This window comes from Monodelphis domestica, chromosome 1, assembly GCF_027887165.1.
Source record: "Monodelphis domestica isolate mMonDom1 chromosome 1, mMonDom1.pri, whole genome shotgun sequence".
Taxonomy (NCBI): Eukaryota; Metazoa; Chordata; class Mammalia; order Didelphimorphia; family Didelphidae; genus Monodelphis; species Monodelphis domestica.
In genome coordinates, this window is record NC_077227.1 from 87,069,670 (window position 1) to 87,096,270 (window position 26,601).

Sequence of the window (26,601 nt, forward strand, 5' to 3'; positions counted from 1 at the left end):
TCCCACAAATGTTTTACTTTGATGTTCTATCATGGCATAAAAATGGCCTGGATTTCTAAAAGACTATGCCAATGAAAGCCCAGAACCAAATACTGGCCTCGCAGCAGACACTGCTCATCCTCAGATAACCAGCCTCACTAAATTTGGAGAGGCCCATCACTAGATGCAGCCTACCAAAAGATGAATGATTTTTACTTACAATAATTTGTGAAAACTATTTATACATAAGGAAATTCTGATCTGTATGAAAGAAGAAATAGCTATACTAATGAAATCACAGTTCCTGGAAGAACTCAGATTTAAAGTAAAGTACACAAGGTCTTGAACTCTTTGAAAACAATGCCATTTTCATGGGAGCACAGAAGTTACAGGCGATGAGACCTTAGAAATATATTGTCCTTAATCAACTGTGAAAGATTTAGTTATTCTGATGAAGACAGCGATCCAAGACAGTTCTCAAGGACCCATGATGAAAAATGCTATCCACTTCCAGAGAGAGAACTGATGCAATGAACTGTGAATGCAGAATGAACAATACTTTTTAAACTTTATTTTTCTGAGTTTTCTTTTTTTCCACAAAATGGATAATATGGAAATGTGCTTTGTATGACTTGACTTGTATAATTGATAACAAATTGTTTGCCTTCTCAGGAAGGGAGAGGAATGAAAGGAAGGGGGAAAATATGAAATATAAATTTTAAAAATTATTGTTAAAATTTTACATGTATTTGAGAAATATTCAATAAAACAAATAATTTTTAAAAAGTAAATAATAAGAGAGAAAGATTAAGACATTATTGTCCAACTCTGTCACATTTTAGATAACAGTATTAAGCTCCAGAAATGGGAAATGACTACAAGAACATACACACATGTAAGTATCTTTTTTTTTAAACACTTACCTTCTGTTTCCAAGGCAGAAGAGTGGTAAGGGCTAGGCAATGGGGATTAAGTGACTTGCCCAGGATTACAAAACTGGGAAGTGTCTGAGGCCAGATTTGAACCTAGCACCTCCCATCTCTAGGCCTGGCTCTCAATTCACTGAGCAACCCAGATGTCCCTGTAAGTATCCAAGTAAGGTTTGAAATCCAGAAATTCTAATTCTCTTTTCATTAAGTACTACATATCCCTTGGGACAAAGATTATCCCATAAGATCTTTTTAAAGAACAATAGATATCTATCATAATATATAGAATTGAGGTAACATGAAATTCTATAACCTAGAGCAAAATGTCAGAGACTATTTATTGCAAAATTTGCAGGTCTCCTTATTCAAGATCCCTTGGAAAAGTAGAACTGTTTAAATGGTATTTATTTATCTGAAATTTCAGTCCACTCTCCTGAATGATAGTTTTACTCCAAATAGTTTGCATATCCTGTGCTACTCAGGTGCTCCATCTATAAAATGAGGGCAATGATTATTAATAAATCTTTAGTTAATATTATCCCATATTTTCAAAATATTTCTAAGCATGATTCAAAGACATTAACCATTCTGTTTTGCAATCATCTGGATCCTTTTGTCACTTGTCAATAATTTTTGTAAAATGTGTTACATCTGTTGGTGGGATTGAGAACTGATCCAACCATTTTAGGGAGCAATATGGAATTAAGCTCAAAGAGCTATAAAATTGTGTATACTTTTTGATCCAGCAATAATACTATTAAGTATGTTTCCTAAAATGATTAGGAAAAAGGAAAATATCTATTTGTTCTAAATTATTTATAGCTGTTCTCTTTATTTCAAAGAACTGGAAAGTGAAGGAATATCCCTCGTTTGGGGAATGGCTAAACAAGTTGTGTCATATAATTGTGATAGAATAATACTGTGTCTAATGAAATGATGAGCATATTAATTTTGGAAAAATATGGAAAGACCAAAATGAAATTATGGAGATTGAAATAAGTAAAACCAAGAGAATGGTATATATAGCAACAGAAATATTGATTGAAAAATGACTTCTTATAGGGCATTGGAAGATGGTGGAATAGGGTATGAAACTTCCTTGGCATCTTAATACCCCCCAGATGTAATCAAAAATAACTCCACCAAATCAACACTGAAAGTGGCAAAAATAGACAGCAGTTGAGAGTGAAGTTGAATAGTCAGGGACAACCAGGGAGGAAAATTTCTGATTTCCTTGGTCTCAGTCCCATCTGATGCCATAGGCTTTGTGGGGGGAGGGGAAGGACAAGAGCAAATAATATGGAATCACAAGGCAGCTGGGGTGGGGGGTGGGGGGTGGGGGGTGGAGTCAGGACCTTCAACCTTACCATATTTGCTGAGCCTCAGAGCTTGTATCCTAAAGGATATTACTGAAAACATCATGGAGGTGAAGCTGAAAGCAACTGTCCTTGTAGCAGCAATGTAGGCTGTAACCTTGGTTCTATAAACCTCCAGTGGCCCACAGCTGGGGGGGACTGAAGAAGTGGACATCACAGAGTCTATAGGCACAGAGCCCTGGGATCAGGAACTCAAGACTGACTGCTAACAAAACAGGGATTTTGGAGTCCTAAAGAATGTGGACTTGACACCTAATGTATCCCAGGCTGCAGCACTAGGAAAGGAGGAATGAGGAAGGGGGCATATACCAGTGAGTGTGATTGCTGAGAGATTTGGGCCCCATAACTTATGGTGATGCCCAGGAGAGTGGAGTCTATCATTGCTGGGGATGGGGGTTGGGATCATGGACTGGGGCTTGAGCAGGAGACCTGGGATTACACCAAAAACTGGAATATATAAAAAAATAAGCCAGAATAATTAAATAGGACCCAGGGAAAAAAAAACACAAAAATAATCCTGAAACCTGAGGTAACATATCCTTGAATGATAGGAACCATAGGAATGAACTAAAAAGCCAATAATAAAGTCTGTTGACTTGGCTGCTAAAAATTAAAAAAAAAAAAAGAAAATAAATTAGCAAACAAAGGAAAAAAGAACTCAGTGGATAATGAAATAAAAACACTTATATAAAAAACAATAAAGAATCACAAAAATGGTTCCAAGCTCAAAAAGAGCTTTTGGAGAGCTTTAAAAGAAAGTCCTCCAAAACCAAATAAGAGAAGTTGAAGAAAAACTAAGAAAAAAATAAAAAATAAATAAAAAATAAACTAAAAAAAATAAGAGTAATTCAAGAAAATCAAGAAAATTGTGAAAGATGAGTCAAATGGAAAAAGAGATTGAGAAATTCTTGGAAGAAAATAATTTATTAAAAAGAAGAATTGGACAAGAGAAAACTAATGATTTCCTATGGCAAGAAGAAATAAGGCAAAATCAAAAGAATGACATAATAGAAGGCAATATGAAATCTCTTATGACAAAAATAATTGACCTGTAAAATAAATCAAGCAGAGAAAATATAAGAATAGTTGGACTCCCAAAAAGTTATGATCAAAGAATAATTTAGACACTAAATTCCAAGAAATCATTAAGGAAAATTGCCTATAAGTTCTAGAATAAGAGGGAAAGATAGAAATTGAAAGAATCTACCAATCACCACTTCAAAGAAATCCACATATGAAAATAAACAGGAACATGTTTGCTAAGTTCTGTGTTTCCCAGGTTAAGGATAAAATACTCTAAACAAAAATAACAAAAAACAAACAAACACTTTCAAACTATGGAGCTACAATCAGAATAACATAAGACTCAGTAGTTCCAACATTAAAAGAATAGAGGATATGGAACACAATTTTGTAGAGCAAAAGAATTGGGCTTACAAGCAAGAATAACATATCTATCAAAACTGAACATAATTATAAAGGTAACAAAATAGATACTTAAAAAAACTAAAGACTTCTAACTATTACTAGGGAAAAACTCAGAACTCAATAGAAAATTGATGTATAAAAACATACAAAGGTAATGATAAAATATTAATCATGAGTGACCCCAAAGGTCAAATTATTTGATTCTTATATGGAAAAATGTCATCTATGGCCCCTAGGGATGGTATCATTGACTGGGTATTTTGAAGGGGATATGTATGGATGGAAGATTCAAGGTTAAGGCAAATGCAATGGAATGAGCCAAAATGATAATAGAGTTGACCAGGAGGAAGTAAAGGAGGAGGAGGAATAAGTGGAGAAACTACCATAGAGAAAAGAAGGAAGGGGTGGAGAGTTGGTAGTACTAGAACCCTATTTTCATTAAATCAGGAATAAAGAGAGAACATCATATACAATTAGAAGGGTAAAAAAAAAATCTAATTAACTTACAGAGAAACATGAGGAAGGGGGATGGGAAATGAGGACTGGGATAGGATAAGGGAGGGACCAAGAATTCCTTTAAGGAATTAAAGGAGTAAGAGAAGGTAGAGTAGATTTAGAGAAAGGAGGGCAAAGGGATAAAGAAAAGAAGGGATTCCTAGAAACTGAGTATATATAAAGAAAAAGGGGTGGGGTAAGGTGAAAGGGTAAAATTGGAGAATGATTTTTAGAATCAAACCCCATATCAAGAAATAGAAGGGCATGGTTGGAGGGATAAGGAAGGGACTTTTGGAAAGAGTGATAGAATAAGAATTAAAAGGTAAAGCAGAAAAGACAAGGGAAGGAATCGAAAAAGTATACCAATTTGAAAGTAGGAGAGCAAATGGTGTGAATTGAAGGAGTATTAAACAGAAGAAATTCTATATGTGAGGAGGGATAAAGCAAAAAGAAAGAAAGAGAAGGGCAAAACAGTGAGGAAAAACAGAATGGAGGGAAATATAGAATTAGAAATTATGACATTGAGTGTAAATAGGATGAATTCACCCATAAAATGAAAATGGATGGCAGAATGTATCAAAAACCAAAATCCAACAATACATTGTTTACAAGAAACACACTTAAAAATGAGAGAGACCTATAGAGTATAAAGGACTAGAGCAGAATATACTATTCCTCAGTTGATACAAATATGGCAGGGGTAGCAAACATGATCTCTGATAAAATTAAAAAATAACAATAAGTTTATAAACAAAAGAGATAATTAGGGAAATCATATTATGTTAAAAGGTGCCACAGATAAAAAGCATTATCAATATTAAACCTATATGCACCAAATGTTATAGCATCCACATTTTTAAAGAAAAAAAATTAATGAGTTACAAATGGCAATAAATAATAAAACAATAATAGTAGGAGACTTTAATCTCCCCCTCTCAGAACTAGATAAACCTAACCAAAATATAAACAACAACAACAACAACAAAAAGAAGTTAAGGAGATGAATAGAATCTTAGATAAGTGAAATATGATTATATAAATTATATATGAAATATAATTAAGTGTAGAAAGGCAGAAATATTAAAGGCATCCTTCTCAGACCAAAGTGTAATAAAATTGTATATAATGAGAGACCATGGGAATAATAACTAAAAACTAATTGGAGACAAGATAACTTAATTTTAAAGAATGAGTGGGTTAAAGAACAGCTTATTGAAACAATAAATAATTTCATTAAAGAAAATGATTATAATTATACAGTATACAAAAACCTATGGGATACAGGAAAAGCAAAAATTTGAGATAAATTTTTATCTCTAAATGTTTATGTATAAAATAGAGAGAAAAAATGAATTGGGAATGTAATTTTAGAAAAAAGTATCAAAAAGAAAAAATTAAAAATTCCCAACTAAACATCAAATTAGAAATCCTAAGAAGTAAAGATAAGATCAATAAAATTGAATGTAGGAAAATCATTGAATTAATAGATAAATCTAAAAGTTGATTTCATGACAAAAACAAGACTGATAAACCCTTGGATAAAAAAACAGAGAAGAAAAGCAAATCACTAGCATTAAAGATGAAAAGGGTGAATATACCAATGAAAAAGGTGAATGTAAAGCAATTATTAGGAGTTATTTTGCTCAATTTCATGATACATATTTAATAATGAAAGAATCATAGAATACTTACAAAAATTAACTGTCTAGACTATCAGAAAAAGAAATAGGATATCTAAATACATCTTTTTTTGAAAAAGAAATTGAATAGGCCATAGATGAACTTCCTAAGGAAAACAAACATCAGGACAAGTTCGATTTACTGGTCAATTGTATTTAAGGATCATTCAATATTAAACAAATTATTTGTAATAACAAGCAAAGAAGGAGTTTTAACAAACTCATTTTATGAAATAAATATGTGCTGACACCTAAACCAGGGAAAGAGCAAAAGTCAAGAAAGAAAATTAAAGACCAATATCACTAATTAATATGGATGCAAAAATTCTAAATAAAATATTAGCCAGGAGACTAGAAACAATATGTCACAACAATTGTGACCAAATAGGCTTTATACCATGAATGCCAAGGTGGTGTAATATAAGGAAAACTATGAACATAATTGATGTTATCAGTAACAAAAGTAATAAAGACCATATGATTATAGCAATGGGTGCAGAAAGTCTTTGACAAAATACAACATTCATTCTTATTAAAAACACTGAAAAGTATAAATATAAATGTATTTTTCTTAAAATGATACAAAGAATGATGATATAAAATAATCAGCAAGAATTATGTAATGGGGAGAAGCCATCCCAATAAGATTAGGAGTAAAACAAGGATGCTCATTATCATCAATATTAGTTAATATAGCAATAGAAACACTAGCAATAGCATTAAGTGAAGAAAAAAGGAATTGAAGTTATCAGAATGGGCAAAGAGGTAATAATACTTTATTTGCTTGCTGAAGACATGATGGTATATGCGAAAAATTCTAGAAATACAACTAAAACATTAGTTGAAATTATCAATAATTTTATCAAAAAAGCAGGATAGAAAATTAATCATCAGCATTCTTGAAATCCTGTATGAAAAGACAAAAAGAGATTATTTCCTTTAAACTAAGCACAGATAGAATAAAATGTCTGGGACCAGACCTGCCAAAACAACCTAGGAACTACATGAATATAATTATAAAACACTTTTTTGCACAAATAAATTGTGTATTGGAGAAATATAGAATTAATGAAATATTGGAGAGAGATGGAGTTTGGAATATTGACATAGAAATATTGAATGAGAAATGTTGAAATATTAATAGTTTATGTGTGGGTAGAACCAATAAAATTAAAACGGCAATCCTACCTAATCTACTTATTAAATGCCATTCCAATTAAATTACCAAAAAGTTTTTTTTTAATTGAGTTAGATAAAATAATGACAAAATTAAATTTGGAAGAAAAAAGATCAAGAATATCAATAGTATTAATGGAAAAATGTACAGGAAGGAGGTCTAGCAGTATTAGATTTTAAATTATATTTTAAAGCTAATTAATTATCAAAACTATCTGGTACTGACTGAAAAGTAGAAAGGTAGATCAGTAGATCAGACCAGACATTCAACAAATAGCAGTAAAAGATTGTAATAATCTTGTATTTGACACAATTTGGGGATAAGAAATCATTATTTGGTAAAAATTTTTGAGATAACTGGAAGTTAGTTTGGCAGAAACTAGATAAAGACCAATTATCTTACACCATTCACTAAGATCAAAATGGATACATGATATAGACATAAAAGGAGATAGAAATAAATTTAAAACAGAGAATATGCTACCTATCAAATATATCGATAGGAGAAGAATTTATGAGTCAACAAGAGATGGAGAGCCTTGTGAATTGTAAAATAGATAATTTTGAGTATAGTAAATTAAAATGTATGTATGAATTAAACAAATGCTGCCAAAATTAGTGGGAAAGGAGAAAATTGGAAGAAATAGTTATAGATAGCCTCTCAGGTAGAGGTCTCATGTCTAAAATATATGGAGGACTTTGTCAAATTTATAAAAATAAGAGCCATCCCCCAAATGATAAATAGGCAATAAATATGAACAATTTTCTGATGAAGAAATAAAACCCAGATATGATATACTAAAAAAATGCTCTAAATCACTACTTATTAGAGAAATGCAAACCAAAACAACTCTGAGCCATCACCCCACATCCATCAGACTGGCTAAAATGACAAATGGGCAAATTGACAAATGTTGGAGGAGATGTGGGAAAATGGGGACATTAATTTACTGTTGGTGGTGTGTACTGATTCAACCATTTTGGAGAGCAATTTGGAATTACAACCAGAGAGTTATAAAACTGTGTAGACTCATGGGTCTGTTTCTAAGGAGATCAGACAAAGAGGAAAGGAACCCATATGTTCCAAAATATTTATAGCAACTCTCTTAGTGGAGGCAAAGAATTGGATAATGAGGAGATAGATGTCCATTAAGTAGGGAATGGCTGAACAAGTTGTGGTATATTATTGTGATGGAATGCTACTGTGCTATCTGAAATGATGAGCAGACTTTATTTTTTTTTTAACCACTTGGAGACAACTACATGATATAATGAACAGTGAAATTAGTAGAACCAGGAAAAAAATTATACACAACCATAGAATTGGACCTTCAAAAAGTGAAAAGGGTGAAATGTGAAAGACTTAATTTATGTACATGTTGGTCTCCTAGATGATATTTTCTGTGATGCAGGGAAGGTGAGGAAGGGCTAGAACACTTGTGGACAGGATCTATTATGTAGATATAAAGAAAGGTTAGACAAACCTAGATTTGTATTTTCATTTTTATACTATCTTCTTTTACTTTGTATATGAAAATGCTTGTTTTGAAAAATTTGTAATAACAATCATAAAAATTAAAAAAAAGAAAAATTACTTGAGCGCATACTTCCAGAAAAAGAACTGACAAACAGAAATAACTAAGATAGTTTTATATATACATGTATCTTTTTGTCAAATGATGCCATGTCTGGTGGCATGGTGAGGGAGATGGTGAGGAAGAGAGTTAACTAGATATTTTAATGTAACTCATCAATGAATAAATTTAAATTAAAAAAAGAAAATTATATGGAGAGAAAATGGTGTGAGCATAACTAATTTATTATTTAGGCTAACATTAACCTATCAATTGGATCAGTGATCTCTCTCAATGATCAAAAATGCCAAGATAGGTCTTACTAGTTTTCATTTAGTTTTGGGAAATACAAGAGAACAAATAATTGGATTTGGGTAGGTGGGGTTGACTTTGTGATTGATTCTAGGGTAGATAGCACCAAGCAGGGGAAGAGAACAACATTGATTATATCAAGGAAAGTGGCCTAGTATCATAGAAGGAAGAAAATATGTTTGGAGGGAAATTTTGAATGAGGGTTACAACCCCCTCTTTTCCCCATTTTTCATTCATTGCTCACTGTTCAAGCCCAGCTGCATCTGCAAGGACAGAGATAGAGAACCAGACTTCTTTGGGTAACAAACCAGACATCCTTGAAGGATAGCTTGGTAGTGTAAAGATACTAGACCAGATTCCCTAGTGTCTACCTACCTCCTTCAAGGGTAACAGATTTCCTTAACACAAGAACAAAACTAGTTTTCTAAATTTAAGTCATTGAGGATAGAGAGACAAAGAATCATGACTTGGGCAGTTACAGGGAAAAATCAATTAACTGTAAATAGGATCAATTAAAAAAGTCATAGAATCAATCTGATTATTTTATGTGCCATTTGAGTTCTAGATTTTAGCCATGGTCTGATATGGTGGTTAGACACAGGAGAATGATTACTCATTTACTCCTATATTCTATCCTTTTCTTGATGTAACCAGAGCTCATATTAATTTTCTTGGCTGCCATAGCCCATGGGTGACTTATCCTGAATTCATTGAGCCCCAAGGTCTTTTCTTTTCCAGATGAACTGCTATTCACTCCTCCCCTACCTTGCACATGTGTAGTTAACTTTTTGTGCCTCCATATAAGATTTATTACATATCCTCTTTTAAAATGAATTTTGTTACACTCAAACCAATTTTTTTAGCTTCTTGAGAGCATTTTGTAGACTCTTAGGTCTTTTGTAAATATGAGCTACAATATAAATTGACTTCAAATCTTCATAGGTCTTAGGGGTAGGAGGGAAATTTATCTAATTTAAACTCATGATTTTAGAAATAGGGAAACTAAGGTAGAGACTTTGAACTAGAGAGTACCTTTAAGGACATCTAGACCAATGTCATTATTTTATACATGAGGAAACTGAGGCACAAAGCCATTAAATGAATTGCCTAAAGGCACACAGGGAGTAAGTTTCAGGGCCAGAAATTAAATTCAGGAACTTGGACTGGATTCTTTGGGTTAAAATTCAATGATATTTCTACCATGTCATGCTGATTTCCCCTAACTAGTTCTGTTTTTTTTTCTTCCATTTTACCACTATGCTTCTTCATCTTTGTGTATCATTACAACTTTGTACTGTATCCATGACTGAGTTTAATGGTAGTATGTGGCATACTTCCAGGACAACTTTTTCTTTGACAAAATGAAACAATTCTCATGTTCTGGAATTTAAACTTTCCTTTTATTCCCTTGCTTATAAGGGTACTAGCAATCCCCGGAGTATGCTAAGCATGGCCAGAAGTTCTCCGTAAAATAAAGGTGGTCTGTGTATTGGGCTAGGTGAGTCTCAGATCTACAGGGATTGCTTTTAATTACCAGCCCCAATTGAGAGGCTGAGGGATCCTGGCACAGAGGAGAAAGCATATTGTATTTAAAGTCAGGAGATTTGTGCCCAATTCCTGGCACTCTGCTGCTTGCAATGTAGCTCAGTTTCTTCCTCCATAAAAAGAGAGACTTGAATTGATGCACAGCAAAGTTCAGTAAATTTCCCAAGATGACCCAGGTTTTAAGTGGAAGCCAGAATTCAAATCTCTTCATCTCACTCCAAATCACATTGCCTCCCTAAATCTACAGCAGCTAATATCTCTAGTAACCTCCCATCCAAATGCTAACCAGGTCTAACCTTGTTCAGCCTCTAAGATCATATAAATTTACATCCCTTACAGTGCTAAGGGTGTAACAGGGGTGTGCTAAGGGTGTACAGTAAGAGAATTTCTCTGAAGGACCTTAACCCACATATATTCATGTCATTAATTAGGAGAATGGGTATGCACAGGGATCTCAGGTAAGGAAACAAGGGAGGCCAGAATACATACTGGAGGGGCAACTCAGGCCTTCAATGCCTCAGGACTAGTGATTTCTCTGGGGATGTTATTGGAGGCATTGTTTGGCTGGTCCTGGGGAGATATTATTCTGCTGGTCTACATTGGACTTTTGATGAATTCTAGAGATAGATCTCTATTCTCTAATAGGGTTTGGTATTGCTCAGTTATTCTCAGATGGATTCTAGTTATTATTCCCTTGCACTAGCTTCTGAACAAATTTCTATCGGGGCTTCCTGCATTCTATCTCAGATTCAGTTTGCTTAGGACTTCCTTGAGAAGAGCAGGTTGACAAGTATTTAGTCAGAGCCCCCATAATCAGCTTAACAAAAGACAGAAAGAAGGTTCCACGGCTGCCTTTTCTTTCTTTTCTTTGCTTTTCTTTTTCTTTTTTTATTTAAATTCTTCTTCTATGTCTGAGAGGCAACATTATATGGTAAAAAGAACACAATACTCTAGTTCTTAAAACCTAGTCTTGGAACACACCTACTACTGCGTAACCTTAGCCAAGTCAATTTCCCTGAGTCTCACTTTCCCATCAATTAAATAAGGGGGTTTGGTCCAGGTGTCCTTTAAGGTGCCATCTAGCTCAAATCTATTATCCTCTCATTGCAGGCCTCTGTTACAAATAACTGTCTCATTTAGCATTAGACTATCCCAAGAGTTTCTCTGGTTTAGCAAGAAAAGGAATTGTAGTGGGAACAAAAGGTTAGCTAAGGAGACAGGGTCCTTGTTCTTCAGTCACCTATCATGAATTCCTGCCTTTAATCTGCCTAGCATTAGGCAGAAAAGAAAGGCCCATTGTCCCTTTGCTTTGGAGCTGTATTTTAGTCAATAGAAAATCTTACTATCTCCCTAGGAAATTAATTCAGTAATAAATGTTTAGATCATGTAGGATTTGAGAGATGTGATTCATAATGCATATCTCTCTTTCTATTGAGAATAAAATTCTGAGAGCATCGTCCAACTCCTCTCCCACAAAAGGGGTAAAGTTTAAATGATTCTATTTGGCAGCCTTGTCTTGAGACAATACTTTGAGCATTATGATGGGACAATGTGGTAAAGTATTAAGAATTTGGAGTTAGAACCCTCACTTGACTAAATCACTTTATAGCTCCAGGCCTCAGTTTCTTCATCTCTAAAATGTGTGTAGGTATGTGTATGGAGAAGGGGGGATAAAGCAACCCTCAAACTCTTTATGATCCTATGATATGATGATAATTTTCAACTAAATAAATAATCTTAATAACTGATCCAACAAATTAGGAGAAGGGATTGGGAATTATGTTCAAAATGATCATGATGTAAATTAGGGAGAAAACTGATCGGTATAAAAAGGGAGAGTGCAGGGAAGGAAGGAGAAATGGAGAGAGACACACAGAAACACAGAGACAGAGACAGAGACAGAGACAGAGAAACAAGAGAGGCTACCTGACACTTGGACTCACATTCTGGAATGGGATGTATGTGATCTCCTACACTAACTAAATGGGAACGGATTTAAAGACTTACAAATTGAGGGAAAATGCAAAGTTTATGCACCAAAATGCATCTTAAAAACAGGCTTTTTTTTCTTTATAAAGAAAGAAGGAAGATGAGAATTCCTTATTAAGTAGGTACTTATGTTCTAGGCAATGTATATTGCTAAGCATTAGGGATAGAAAGCAAGCAAAAGCATAGATAGTTCCTACCCTCAAGGAACTTATTCTAATGGAAATATATTGGAATATGTTAGAAAGGACTATATTGAAGCCTTATGATGACAAAAAGAACTTAGAAGCAGTGTGGTTCATGGTGTGTTGACAATTTGGAATTCTAGAACTGGATTCTAGATCCGAATCTTAATCCTAATCTTAAAATTTATTAGCCATGGTATACTGTTGGGCCATCTTGGGGACTCAGTTTCCTTGACTATAAAATGAGAAGACTGAAGAAGATTGTTTTCAAAGTCACATTTCTGATCCTATCATTTGGATTCCAGAGTTTCTTTCTCTCCAATTCACTCAGCTCCAATAACAATCTTTTTCAAAGCACAGTTCTGACCATGTCACTGTTCTCCTCAAGAATCTACAGCTACAGCCACTAGGATCAAATGCATTTCATCAGAGTGGCATTTAGGGTCATTCACAGTCTGGCTCCAGTCTACCTTTCTAGATTTATTTCTCATTACTCCTCCATCACAAACTCTGCTTTACAGCCCCAAAGGCCTACTTCTTGTTCCTTGAACTCAACTTTCTACCTCCTTCTTCCCTGCCTTTGTCTTATCTCCTTAGTGCTACATCTACAAATCCTTAGCTACCTTCAAGGCTCATCTCAAGTGTTTCCTCCTATGAGTAGCCTCTCCTGTTTCTCCTTATTCTTAATACTCTGTCCCTGCTTAAATTTTATTATACATCATGGTATTAGTCTTAGAATAAAGAAGAGTCAGTTTCAAATTCTAGCTCAGTGGTTTATTGGTTTTGTGACCCTGGGCAATTCCCTCACTGTGCCTGTCTCCTCATCAGCAAAATGACTAGGTCAAATTCAATTTCTTCCCAGCTCTAAATTCTTTAATTCGTGTAAATGTCCTATCCCCTCCAGTAAAACATAAACTACCAGAGGATAGGAGCTGTATTTATTGCTTGGTATTTATTTCTCTAGTGTCTAGCACAGTCTCTGGCACATGGCAGCAGGAGTATGCTGGAGCCAGCTCAAACAGACTCAGGAAAGCCAATAGTTAAATTTTCAATGTGAGAGTTGATACCTCAAAAAATCAGCAAATGTTCTAAGTCAGGGCTTGATTTATTGTTTAGTTAATTGTCTAGATTTAAGAAAGAAATGGAGAAAATATTAATGGAGATGAAATTTAGTATCCTGCATACATGGGATGAGGTGGAGGGTGTTGAGAGCTGATTATTAAACATTTGTCAAAATGATCTTGCATGGTAGTCGTGTTAGATGCTTGGCAAATTGAACGTAGACCACTAGCTGAAGGAGAAAATGGAAGAATAAGTTCTTCAAAGAGAGCAAGTTACATACTTAGATCTTGGAAATTATTAAATGACTTAAAATTGGTTCTAGTAAAGTTATATGATATATCCTGGATTTCAGGGACTTTAAGAATTCAGTTGCACAAAGAATCATCTCCACAACCTCTGGCAAGAAGGACATTATTAATTTTATTATCAGCAGCTCCCAGAATTGGTTGGTAAATTCTGTCACACACAAGTAAGAAATCCAAAAATAAACAGCTAGTTGCTAATTGGGGGAATTTCACAGATAGAAGAAGGTTGACCTTTTCCAGGTTTTTAATTGGGCTGATGGTTCTTGTAATAATATAAACTGGATGACAGTTCCCTTTATAGATATATGAGCACTACTTTTCAGAGTCAGGGTGCATGGATAGACTCAAGTTCTAACTCTAGTTTGTTCTTTGTCCTTGAGAAAGTCACTAGATTTCCTCAGTTTCCTTTAAATGATGCCTAAGGTTTCTTTCAGCTCTAACAGCCAGAGTTGGGATTGACCTTGGGCAAATCACTTCACATCTCTCAGCCTCAGTTTCTTCATCTGTAAAATAATAAAATAACAATTATTATTAATATTATTGTTGTTATTATAAAAATAGTATCCCTACATCACAGGAATGTTGTAATGAAATAAGATAACATATATTAAGCATTTTGCAATCTCTAAAATGCTATACAAATGTTAGCTAATTAACTAACTGAGTAGTAGCAGTTATAGCAATGACCAAGGTCTTCTCCTAAATCCCAGACCCAGAATCCTGAAGCCTATTCATCTTGACTTTTGTCTTGATTCTGGATTTTGATACACTAGAAGAAATAATAAGGCAGATGACGTTGTGCATCGCTCCCTCACTTAAATCCAATTCATGAGCAAGTCAAGATATCATCCTATGATGTTATTGATTGAAAATTAAGGCCCCAAAATGAATTTTTTATTCTTATTATTCCATCATCTCTTTGTTTTGAGGTGGGATAGTTCTTCATCAGTCTTTGGTAATCATGAAAATCATTCAGTTGACTAGAGTCAAGTTTTTTAAAATTATTTTTATAATAGTGATATCATATATACATAAATATATATGTAGTAGTGAAGAAAAAAAATTAAGGACCAGAGGCAGGTAGGTATCTCAGTTCGTTGAGAGCCTAGCCTGAAGATGAGAGCTCCTGGGTTCAAATCTGGCCTGGCCTCAGACATTTCCTAGCTGGGTGACCCTGTGCAAGTCATTTAACTTCTATTATGTAATCCTTACCACTCCTGCCTTAGAACCTTTAGATAATATTGATTTTATGGTGGAAGATAAAGGCTTAAAATTAAAAAAAATTTAAAGACCAACAACAGTAGCAGTAGTAGCAGTAGTAGTAGGAGATGAAAAAATAATGATAGATTATGATAGATGATAACAATAATAGTCATTGTAGTGGTAGAGATCATGGTGGTTGTGGTGGTAGTAGATTCTAAATGTAATATATTGTATCTAGTTAGAAATAATAATCACTCATGCTCCACATAACTCCATTAATTCAACCAACATTTGTTAAGTGTCTATTGGTCAAGATGTAAGATTAATAAGATACAGTACCTAACCTCCATGTACTTTGTAGTCCGTATGGAACACTTGAGTGGTGGGGCTGGGGGATATGAAAGAAAAGTAAATATATGTAATACAAACTAATACTTGGTAAGGGGGATGGAGGAGAGAGAGAGAGAGAGAGAGAGAGAGAGAGAGAGAGAGAGAGAGAGAGAGAGAGAGAGAGAGAGAGAGAGAGAAAGACAGAGACAGAGAGAGACAGAGACAGAGAGACAGAGAGACTGAGAGTGATGAAACATCCAAAGAAAGACTATTCTAACACATAGGATCTGGTAATTTTCATGGAGCAGAGAATACCACCCTCTCTCCTCTCTGCCACACACATAATCACAGAGATACACATATACTACTTGACGTAAATCTTCACAGTATTCTTGTGAAAAAGGCAAGAGTAAGTGTCCCCTTCCCAATTTAACTGTAGAACAGAGAATAAGATGATTTTCCCAAGGTCACCCAGTAAATCATAAAACTAGAAAAGAATTTATGATCTTAGAACTTTGAGCTCATTGCACTGATCAGATAAGATTTTGCTTAAGGGTAGTATGGAAGTAATATAATAGCAATAAGGTCTTATTTTTATCTGGTACTTTATGCTTTTCAAAACACTTTTAATATCTATTCTATCATTTGACTATTTCACCTTAGTAAAATATAAGCCCTGTGAGGTCAGAGACAGTTCCTTTATTCACCTTTGTAGGCTCTTGGCAGTATTTTACAAATAGTAACTGCTTAATAAAAGCTTGAATTGAATTAAACTGGATTTGGTCTTTGGGATAATTATGTGGAATAGATAGGTCAAATACACTTATCTCTACTTTCCAGCTCTAAAATATAAGATATTAAACAACTGGGTCTGGTAGATGATGTCTTCTGCACATCCAATTCCCTTCCAAATGCCATGGAGAGCAATGAAACTCTGGACATAATTCTTATCTTGTGTTTAGCATTGTAGCATATTCTTTCAGAAAAAAAAATGGCACTCCTCATGGGACTGGAACATGAGGGAGAAGTAAATGGAGAACTTAAAATCACAAGCCTTCCTCCTCCAAGAAAAAAAATGAACCAGAATCTGAAAGATAAAGCTCTATTCAATTGTGTTTTGCAGAATCAACATAAATGAAGGATCACTAAAGGCAATCCAGAAATTCAACAGCTGCTTAACTGCTGACTATATTACTACATTCAGGATGTTCCACTACCAAAGAAGAAGGCAATCTTGCTTTACAGTCCCACCCAGAGTGCTGACTTCCACTTGAGTTGTATCCAATCATGGTTTTTATTGTAAAGGAAACCCATGAAATTCCATCCAAGAAGAGCTGCTCTGAGGATGGATGGTTATTCTCCTTGGCATCACATTACTGATTAAAGTAAGCTGGATTCTCCTGCCTACCTCTCTTACAAAGCTCAGTCATTTAAGGTAGTTGAATTCTCTGTTAAAACTTTGCAAGTTGATTAATAGTCAAATTATAAAGAATCTTCATCTGCACCAACTTAATGCAATGTTGCATATTTTATTCTGTTTTTCTATGTCTCTTAACCCCCAAAAGAAAGAGAAAACTTCCATCTCAACTCTATTTCTGGGAGATACAATCCTAAATTGATCCAGTGATATCCTTGTTTCTCTTGGCACACCATTCTAGCTATTCTGAGTCCTAGTCCTATGAAGATAAACTGATGATAAGTCTTAAGCTGTCATAGAGAAGGAAATCCATATACCTAGTTACCATTTAATCATTGTGACAAGATTTATTCTGACATATTGCCTTTCCAATTAGGAAAAAAAATAGGAAAATGTACTAAGGACCAATGAATGAATATATTTTTCCTGACAAACTTTCACTTCAATCCTTCCTAGTCTATGAATGGAGACAATGACTAATAATCTCTTCTGTCCTTTTTGTGGGGGAAAGGGGTATGGATGCTTTCAGCTCCTGAAGAGGAACTGTTTTCATCCTTGATTGATTATGGGGAAATGAGGCATTTAAAGAATTTCAAATTCAACTCTGTTTTTTTTCCAGTTGCTAATTTAACCCTGGAAATGAACTAAGGCTGGAGGATTCTTGTCCTAATCTTAGATAGCCATAGTCTTCCCTTCTTCATTGAGTTTCCTTTCCTAAATGAGACTTCGGTAGAAATGATCATAAATATCTTAACTTCTAGGAATCCATGGACATTTGTGTAAGAAGAAGATCAATAAGTTCTTATTTTTTATTTTTTAGTTGAGGCATTTTGTCATATTTTTCTTAAATGCTTTAAGCATCCATTTTTTTTGTCTTTACTAAAGCAACTTGCTACCTGTTAGCAACTTGATAGAAGGTCCATGAGAGTTTCACCTAAAAGATTTCTCAGTCTATGGACAAGTCAATGGGTTTGAAGTCAAGGGATGATAAAGTTCAAGTCATGAATTGTAAACCTCAAAATTTCTTAGACTTATAAATGTTGGAAATTTCACCATTGGGAAATTTCATACTTGAAAAATTTCCTATTGATAGTGGGTCTTGGCTATTGGAATGTGAACCCCATTGGCATGAGAGTTTCCTCCTCCTCCCTTCTTAAGAGTACTTTAGGACAGAAACCTTTTGCTGAACAATGGAAAGGACTTTGACCTATGCTTAAGCATAGAACAGGAATTTCTTTGAGTCATGATTGATTTTAGAATTGATACAATGGAGATACTTGGAATCAATCTCCACCCTACTCAGTCCTAACAGGATTGAGGAAGGGCTGCAGCATAGATCAAAATTTAATTATTCCAATCTCTACCCTACTCAGGTTAACAGGATTTAGGAAGGGCTGTAGCAAAGGATCAAAGATTTAATTATTTGAAAATATGACCTTCAACAGACATGTGCAAAGCCAGAGACCTCTGGGCAGTCCTGGGTTAAGCTAGAGCCTCCATTGGCACAGGGAAATTGATGGACAGTGATTGGTAGATGTAGGAACTGAGGGGAGGTGGTGGAGGAGTTGGTCTGAGTGGTTGGAGTGTGCTCAGAGAGCTTGCTCTGAAGGAAGCTGAAGGTGGGGGCCTCTGAGACTGTTTCTCCATTTTGGTCACGTGAGTAATAGGGACTGATCTCTTTTCTTTGCCCCAGCTATCTAAGGGCTTGGGCCTTTTGGCCCAGCCTAAACAGAAGGGGTATTTAAGCCCTATTCCCTTCTCTCCATTTTCTCTCTCTCTATCTCTAATTCCTTTCTTCCTCCTGTTTGTAATTAAACTCCAAAAAAGGTTGACTGCTGACTTGTGTTTTCATTTAGGAATTACATAGCTGAATTCCTTGGTGACCTTAAATTAATATATATCAGTCTTTTAAAGTGATTTCCTTGTCACAGATTCTGATACAGCCTCTGAGGCTAAATTTCTTCACCTACAAATTGGGGTAGGAGGATTTGTTGTGTCTATTCCCACAGGGCTTTTGTGAAATTCAGAGAAGATAATGTTGTTAAAACACCTTGTGAACTCTAAAGTTCTCCACCCCAGGATCTCAGAGTTCATGCCTGAATGTACCTTAAAAGGCATCTAATTCAAGACTTTTGCCATACAGTTGAAGAAACTGAGACTGATGGAAGTTAGGTAACTTGTCCACAAATAATAGAGACAAGATTTGAATTCAGGTCCTCTGACTTCAAATACAGTATGCCTTTCACTGGGCCATGCTGCTTCTCTCATTGTGTTATGCTCTCAGTCAACATTGTGCTATTTTTCTTTCATGTTTAATTACCTGAAGTCTGTTGTACAGGTGGGTAAAATGACTAATATTTGAAGAGAGTAAAATATTGGCATATAAGATAATATTCTGTGGAGCAACTAAAAGCATCTTTGGTACAATAGGTGTAGGAATTTCATCTCTCTTCCATATGGTTAAATAAGATGTTTTGGTGCTAATTTCTCTTTAACTGGGAAGATATAGGATAATAGATGATAGATTTAGAATCAGAAGGGATCCTAGATGCCACTGAGTCCAACTCCCTCATTTTATAGATGTTGAAACTTAGGCACAGAGAAGCTAAATGATTACTAATTAATGCCCAAGGTAAGATTTGATACTAGGTCTTTCTGATGCCATGTCCTCTACCCTATCAGTTATATCACATATCTTCTAACTGGAAAATACATCATTTTGTTTAAGAGAAATGATCATGGATTTAAAGGTAGATAATGGGTTTAATTTGACTTCCGAAAAGTTGACACATTTTTTTATCAATTGTTATTCACATTATTGTGTTGGTGGCATATTTTAAATAGAGAACATTCTTTCTTTCATGTGAACATCAAATACTCTAAAATTCTCATGGTACTCAGGTCATTCTAAACACTTATCATACATAAACAACCTAAGAGTTCATATTTGAGTCAAATGCTTTGTAATAATATTTAAAAACTATAATATAAATAACAGACTTTTTGGAAAGATCATTAAATAATCACCAAATTGATAAGTTATACTTTAGAACACTGGGACTTTTTGATATAGCTTTTGTGCTCTTCAATCAGTATTTTCTTGTATAATCTTCAGAGATTTTTGTGTCAGTGATATAAGATGTAAATGCTTTATTGAAAGTACATGAACAAATAATTGGCCAATCTGGGGAAATATTACTGGTTTTCTCATCATTTGTCACTAGACATGTGTTGATACCTTCTGTTAAGAAATATGAGATCAAACTATGTTTTAGAGGAAACAAGTGAAGTGCTTTGCTAGTAATTTATGGGTCCCTCTGATAAGCTTGAGACAATAACTGGATTTTTCCCTGTCCTGCTATGTTCTTGTCCTGTAGAGAAATTATAGGAAAAGTTAAGTGGTTCAGTGAACAGAGTACTAACCCCAGAAGCAGGAAGGCCTAAATTCCATTATCTATCAAAATGGTTACAGAACATTCCAGCTAATTTTGTAAATGACTATCTTAGTTGATTTGCTAATGGGATCCAAGATGCAAAATAGGGCTTTTGAAATTTGAGTTTATGTATGCCTGCCTTTTCAAAATCATTTGAGATGCTGCTATTGATTTGTCATATGTTTCATTTTTAATTTTATTTTTTAATTAATTTGATTAAATTTTTTAAATTTTTAAATTTTTTGTTTTATTTTTAATTTTAAATTTAAATAGAATTTCTAGAGTTTTAATTGAGATTTTCAGTGACCTCATATTCTTCAACTTTTCCTTTGTATATTTTAATAACTTCTCAATTATATCTTTCATTTAATCTAGGCCCACAAATGAAATGATTTTTTTCAAATCCCCTCCACTGTTAACCAATATCTTCCTTAGAGGTGATGGATCTACCCCTTTCCCTTCCACCCCACCCCTAACACTGCTAGATGGGCAATGGATTTAGTTTGAGTTTTTATCTCATTACTTTTGTTACTAACCAAAGTCTCCAAACTTAGGTGAGCCAGTCCAACAATATATAGTCTAGAATCAGGTCCATACATTAAGTCCTTCTAATCTGATAGGACCTGAAAGAGTATGCATTTTGTGTTGATTTGGAGTACTGCATATTAATTTTAATTTTTTACAATTTACAATTTATATGACAGACTTTGTATTCATCTCTATCCCATGATGACAAACTGGGATAGTTAGGTGTTGAGTCCTAAATCAGGAAGATTCATCTTCCTTAGTTGCTTCAAACATTTATTTGTTCTCTGTGATTGTAAGCAAGTAAAATGGAGAAGGAAATGGCAAACCACTCCAGTATCTTTGCCAAGAAAACCTCAAATGGGGTCATGAAGAGTTGGTCATGACTGAAATGCCAGAACAACAACAAAACCATTTTATACGCTATCTCTATAGGACTGAATTGAGGTTAAGAGAGCAATTGGCTAGCTTTCCAGTATAATTATTTTTGTTAATTAAGTGCTAAGTTCACTTGCTTCTGTGTCATTGGAGGGATAAAAAGTGCTGGCAAATATTGAGTTTGACTAATTTGTAAATTGATCATCATTTTAATTTTGCAATGTATAAATTTTGGTTTCTTGGGACACAGTCTAAATTGTTCTGCCCTGGTTGCTTTTCTGATCAGGCAATCTCAAAAATTCTTTCCAACTATAGCTTTTAAATATTCTAGAAATCATAGTACCAGCTGTGGGAAAATCCAATTCCTTTTTGGAGATGCCCATTGTCCACTCAGAATGCTAGATGAAATAATGACTTGGATTTTGTATTGTCATCTAATAGATTTACTCTAGTGATTTAATCGAGCAATGATCTCATCAGGATCAAATGAGATAAAATTTATAAAAAGTATTTAGCAGTTTCTTTTAGTGCCTGGCACATAGCAGGTGCTATATAAATGCATATTCCCTTCCCTCCCCTTATCAATATCACTCATCATGGATAACTCTAAATGTTCATAAATTCCCCTGTGCAGGTGGAAAATTTGCCACATCTGAGCTACATTCTCAGCATCCTTTTAAGACACATCCTCATTTTATGTAAGGAGAATTGGGAGATATATTTGGCTAATACCCATGCTGTAGGGCACTTTTTTGGGAGCTTGTGCTTTTGTTAAAGTGCTGCAGGTGTCAGTCCCTGGCTCTCTTTGCTCTGCTTACTTGACTGAAAGAACCCTTTTTCTTTTCCTTCTCTTTTGATTATTATGAAAATCCTTTGTATTAATAAATACTAGGAGTATTTATTCATTTTACTACTACACCCCACAGAGGATATAGTTAACAAGACAGGAGGGACTTTCCCCTGGATCATTTAGAATTTTGTATATACCCATAAAGCACCAGAACTGTCCATTTCTTTTCTTTTTCTTTCATGTATAACCTGTCAACCTCTTTTTTGGTCTGTACCTCTGGTATTTTTCCACCCTCCTCTCCCTTGCTTGACCTTCCTTCCCAGGCTTTACCAATTTGCCTAGTTCTTTTGTTCCCCTTATGTTAAATGAAATGTTCATTCTTGATCTTCCATTGTTGATTATTACTACCCAAATAGCTTGGAGATATTGCTGAATCAGCTCCAGACCACAGCAATAAAGGGAACATCAAAATCAAGTGACACTCATGAATTCTTTGGTTTCGCAGTGCATTCAAAAGTTATGTTTATACTTATTGAAGTCTAAGTGTGCAATAGTATTCTATCTAAAAAAGATGATGCACATGCCTTCATTAAAATATTTTAGTGCTAAAAAATGTGAACCTTCATCTAAGCCTTCAACAAATCATAATCTTTTATCTGCTGATTGAACAGGATGGTGGATGCTGAAGGTTGGAGTGTCTGTGACAATTTCTAAAAATAAGACAACAATGAAATTTGCTGCATGGATTGACTTCCTTTCTCTTGAACACTTTAGGCCATTATAAAGTTATTAACTGACTTAATTTGAATGTTGTTTCTCAAGGAATAGGGAGGATAGAGGAGAGGGGAAACATAGGATAGCTGGTTGGGAAATGGTCAGAATGAATACAAGATTTACCGATGAAGTTTGCCATTTTATATGGTCATGGTTCATGCCACCCCAAAATAAGTATTATAGTAACACTAAAGATCATGGACTACATATAACAGTATAGTTATATTATTATATATCATCCAATAGTATATATTATAGCAGTGTAACTGATAGAATAATAATGAAAAAGACTGAAATATTGCAGGAATTCCCACATGATATAGCCACATGCTGTTTGAAAAAGGTTGCAGATAGATTTGCTTGATTCAGGGTTGCCACAAGTCTTCAATTTGTAAAATGTATCTGTGAAGCACAATAAAGACAAGCACAATGAAATAAGGTATGCCTGTTCCAGAAAGACGGAGTCTCCAAATTATCCCAAGGAATAGAATTAATGTTGAAAATGCAACTTTTCCATTTCTCCCAATAGGACTGAGGAGTTTGGTCTTACCTATGATTAAATTTTACTAGTGATTTGCCTAGACTAAATAGAGCCCCTAAGTAGTTGACCTTGCTTGCTCTCATAAACCAAAAGTTAGGTTAGTCTCTGGCTCAGCACAGTCTCTTTTGTATCCATCAACCTGGCCACTAAAATAGAAATGTCAGTCTTTGCTTTATAAGTAAAGTGAAATCCAAGAATTGTGGTCAAATCCTAGAAAAAAGAAAAAGAAAAAAATCTGCCACCAATAAACAACATACTTATTTCAAAGACTCAGAGGACTGTTGAACCAATATTTACTGAAGAAGCCCATGTGTGAAAATATTTTCCTGATAGAGCCATTACTATTTCCCAAACAGTCTTGGGAAAGTTTCACAAAGGATGAAAATCATTGACATTTCATTTGTTTTGCAACATATAACACCAGAGCAGCTAGAATAACAACTTAATATCATTTTTTGATGAATTTTCTTTTCACTCACTGTCAACCTAAGAAATTCTCTACCATCATTTATTCATATGAAGTACCCACACCAAGGTAGAAGAAGGCTAGAAAAATCCCACCTAATTTCATGTGATTGGGAGACAATTAAAGTGTGGAAAAATTCCATTGCACATTACTCTCAGAAGAATAAATAGGACTTCTTTTCAGGATAGCCTTTTCAGGTCAAATGAGATTGCTATCAGTTGAGGGATGACCTTGATGCCATAGGATTGGAGGGAAGCTGTAACTCTCCTAAGGCCTGTAGACACTGCATATATTAAGTGAATTTACTCTGAGAGGTGGAACATAGTCAATGCATTCTGCCTAATTCTGAACATATGCCTCAAATATGACGGGGAGGATGTGCCTGGATTGCACATGGAAAAGGCTGGCTGTGGGTAGCCCTGGCATTAGGAATTATTGATGGGATAACCAGGGACAGTTTCACAATATTACTTTTGGGGAAGAGGCAAAGTTATTTGTTTTCTTCAACTGGTGTCCATCGGTCCAAATTTGGCTTCTACAGGCACCAGTGTATGGAAAGAATGAGGTGGGTTCTCTTTGCATAAATTATTTTCACATTTCTGAGGTCTCAGGCCTAGAAAAGCAAATTTGTTTTCTGGTTTTAATGCTAAAGATGCAGATAAGGGTTCTGTCACCTTGTGGGTGAGGGTAGTCTGGGGAAAGATTTTTCAGGCATGGCTCTATTTATAATGACAAGATGGCATTTCAGAAATACTGAATAAATAGAGGAAAACCTCATGGCATGGATCCCAACCTACCTATTTTGCCCTATGTGGCAGGCAGTTGCTTTGCAAGCAAACCCTTGCAGTAATTTTTAGGATACATCTAATAATCCATAGAGGCATCACTTTTCAAAATGTGGAGACCATCAGAGACAAAATGGAAAATTACTGCCCCAAGGACAAACATGAAACAGTTTAGATAAGCACCCAGATGTTAGGACATTTAACTGAGTCTTTGTAGGGTCCACCACTGACTCTCACTACAATGCTTCTTCCATATTATTCCAGATATTGATAAGCTTGTTAAAATTCTTCCTTTCCCATTGACTATCATTTTTACATTTGGCTTTGGTCAAAGGGATGCTAGTGTGGAAATAACAGGGATGGTAAGCTCCTGAGACAGCATTGCCAGTGTGTTTGCCACAGGATAACCGTAAGTTAGGTGAATAGAAAAATGTTTCCATAAATGATTGTTTAAAGTCCAGTCATTCTTTTCATGTTTATTGAGACTCAGCCTGCCTTTTGGGAAAACTGGACAAGATTCTGCTAAAGTTGACCAAGTTAAATTTAATTCTACTCTCATATACTTGAATTAAATAATTGAATGTGGCAACTCTTTTGAAATCTAAACAAATCCTATTTTCATAATGGCAATTGGGGGCATTCTGAAATTTGACATCAGGTAGGGTGTTTCCTGGGATTTTTCTATAGGGAGATTTCTAAGCAAGCAACACAAAAGATCACAAAGAAATATGGGGTGGGTGCCTTCTAAAATACTATTTCTATTGAGCCAAGACTGAGGCATTCAATTCCAGTTTTGCCAGAATGAAGAACAATCATATTTAACTCTTACTCATCCAGCATTTGTTTTCCAGATATCCGGGGCACTTACATTCCCTGTTCACAGTCACCAAAAAGACAGACTGAGCAGGGCTGATTTCATGTGTAGCCTAGATCTTACAATTGGCCATGGTTTGATGCAATCAAATCAGGGAAAGCCCTTCTTTCTCAAAGTGACACTTCACCCTTTCTGAAATTATTTCATTATACTTATCACATTGAGTGACATTCTAACAATTAAAGATTAGTTCCCAATAGTGAAGAAGAACAACTCAAGAGAATACTAAAGGGCATTCACACCGTAGTACGAATTATTTTCTTCCTTTCTTACACCCATCCGAGGTCAAGGCATATTGAGAAAATAAGTCTCACTTTTCAGAGGTGGAGAAAGAGAAGAGAGAACAAAATCACATTAAAGCCTATGATACTTCTGGAGCGGGCTCTTATGGATGGAGGCTCTGGAAAATCAAAAGACAGTCTGATGGCGTGATGCACTTGGAAAAAAAATGGAAGGTGATAAGCAAGTGCGAAGAGGAAGAGTGCATCATAGGCAAATGATTCCTACTTTGCAATTTTGCCTTGTCTTGCATCCAATTCCTCTCCTTTTGCCAACTGGGTAGGGTGAATTTCCTTGGATGTGAGAGTTAAGTTCAAGAAGTTCATATCTTTTCTCCTGTAGTTTTAACTCTACTAGCTATATAAGAATGCTACATGACTAAATTATTTCAGACTGCAGGCCATATAACACAGACCTCAACTAAAGGTAAATCTGGGTGTGTTAGAGCAATGTGAATCGAGAATAAAGGTTAACAATAATTTTGAGTGTGAAGAAACATTGACTGGACCTATAAAGGTCAGAGAGATGATAACAGGAGACCCAGATGGGAGTCTTAGCCTGAATTGGGTGTTTTCTGGCTGCCATTTAAGCCAGACTTGTTTCAATATTTCAATGCCATTTTACATTTGGTGCCTGTGTTCTTAACAGTCGGGTTTAAAAACGAACCCTCAGAAATGTTCCTGGAGCTGGTGCAGTAATCTGCTCCGGCGCCTTCGTCAACTCATAAATAGGAATCTGTTGTTTACTGAAAAGTCCAGAACTGGTCCTTCAGCA

The 26,601-nt window shown here is 35.0% G+C and overlaps 1 long non-coding RNA gene across 1 annotated transcript in view; it reads left to right on the plus strand.

The window, feature by feature from the left end:
* Positions 1-18,879, plus strand: part of LOC130455076 (uncharacterized) — a 107,011-nt gene extending 88,132 nt beyond the window's left edge. Inside the window, exon 3 of the long non-coding RNA XR_008912916.1 lies at positions 16,688-18,879. This is a non-coding gene — a long non-coding RNA (uncharacterized LOC130455076). The remainder of the gene's footprint in view (positions 1-16,687) is intronic.
* Positions 18,880-26,601: the final 7,722 nt, after the last annotated feature.